Genomic DNA, 2,238 nt, shown 5'->3' with positions numbered 1-2,238 from the left:
GGTTAGCTGGCTCCCCCAATCCAGGCCGGGATAAGTCTAGATCTTTGCATCGCATTAGCTAGGACACTGGTCTTAGTGTGTGTCGAACACTAAGTCCAAACTAGATTTAGGATTCGAGGTAACTACATTCGGTCTCGTAGTATGCCTTAAATAGTAGGTAGGTCCCTTTTTTTTAGGGATCCTAAATCCTACTTATCTACGTCACAGGATGACGCCACTTCCATCCTTCTCTCATGCATGTGATTGAGTGTTTGGTTTTAGTTTCTCCAGTTTCTCTTTAGTACCCTAGAGCCTCCGGATGTTGGTGTAGACCACGCATGTCTGATTCAGCCCTTTGGGACCCTTCTTTCCTTTTGAGTAGGACTTCTTAGTCTACCCCTTGTGTCAATCCCACTTTAGGAGAGGATAATGTATGATCCTTAATCGAGAGTTTTCTCAGGCTCCGGCCTAAGATGTAATTAACCACGGGGGCTTGCGCCCGTGGGAAACTTGGCCCCACATCTACTAAACCCCATTCGAGCCTTTGTATCGGATAGGGGAAACCCGTGACTAGGTCGTGTATATTACTATCCATCGGGGTGTGTGGGCGACAGCCCCTATCCTCAATGGTTAGTCGTATGTATGATCCAATCTGCCCTTCCAATCGACCCGTTCATGCGGTGCTCTTTTCGGAGGTCCACAGCGGGGGCAGTTCAAATTAAATGGGTTCACGAGTTGACCCAATAACCCGCTAGGTCAACTCGAACCTGACCCGTTTTTCAAACGGGTCGAATCTGGGAACTCAAACCTGACCCGTTATGAAATCGGGTCGGGTCCAACCCGGATTTTTCGGGTCGAGTCCAGGTTGGATTTTCATGTCGTGTCAAATATTGACACCCCTAATTAATATCATTGTTGCCTTGACAAATGTAGAATTTTTCATAATTGTTGTTAATAAATATTGTAGTGTTTGTAGCCATCATAAATTTATAGATTTAATTACATTTATTATGACAATCTCAAATTTATAGACATAATTATAGTGATTAATAACTGCTATAATAGTTTAAATAATAAATATTTGATTTAATATTTATTTGCAGTGAGGATTGATCAATGTGTATGGATTTGTTTCGTTTATATATTGAAGATACCAAAAAAAGGGGAAAAAATAGATGAAAGTGTTCAAGATAAGAATGGCAAGTAATTGCATGATGCTTATATGAAATAAATATGATTATATGATATGTATTAGGGGTGTCAATTTCGGGTCACGGGTCGGGTTCGGGTCAAACTCGGAACTGACCCGGGTTCAATTGGGTCGACCCTAACCCGACCCGGGTAGGTAAACAGGTCGAATATTCAAACCCGGACCCGACCCGGTGGGTTGCCGGGTTGACCCGACTCTACATGGGAAGGAGACCAGCGCGGACGGGTCGCGGTCGAGAGCGGACGCCGGCGATGACGCGGATGCAGGCTGGCTACGACGGCAGGTGCACGGGACGCGGGCGTTATAACATATAAATGAGTATTAGGAAACGTACATTTACAAAATCTCATACATTAGAGATAAATGATTTGGTTAGCTATTAGTAGGTCAACCTTAGAGATTTTATAATATGTCTAATTTATATATCACAATCAATTTTTGTTGGTATTTTTCATAACACGGGAAGTGTTTATGGCCTACATTTTTCACTAGGACTATATCAAATGAAGTATTAGCGATCACATTATACATTTTATCATATAATGAATCTATAATGACAAAATTTGAGTGATTTCAACATTTAACTTTGACTGTCTATAGACATTTATGTATTGGATTGGAGGCTTCAATGAGTTTATTAGCTAAAGTTGTTAAGTTTAGAGATGCTTTGCTTCAAAACATGCCAAGAGAGATATACTTTATGATAGTCCATATATGTTATACTTGAAGGCATCATTTACTATTATGATATTGCATGATTTTTAAAAATTAACAAAGATCTAACAATGTTTTCTCAATTAGAATTGTATTGGAGTAGGGGTGTAAGTGAGTCGAGCTAGCTCAACTCAACTCATTAACAAGCGAATGAGTCGAGCTTATCTAGTCTCAAGCTCGAGCTCAAGCTTAGAGTAAATCTCATTTATTATACTAGCTTGAGTTCAAGTTCATCCATGCTCAATTCATTCACTTGAAAGCCAACTCAAATGAAAAATTAATTCTAAATCCCATAGAATTTAAATATTGTTGGCCCCAAGGTCAAGCCAACTCCT

The sequence above is a fragment of the Dendrobium catenatum genome, unplaced genomic scaffold (assembly GCF_001605985.2).
Source record: "Dendrobium catenatum unplaced genomic scaffold, ASM160598v2 fragScaff_scaffold_1058, whole genome shotgun sequence".
NCBI classification, from domain to species: domain Eukaryota; kingdom Viridiplantae; phylum Streptophyta; class Magnoliopsida; order Asparagales; family Orchidaceae; genus Dendrobium; species Dendrobium catenatum.
This window is presented reverse-complemented; position numbering follows the sequence as displayed.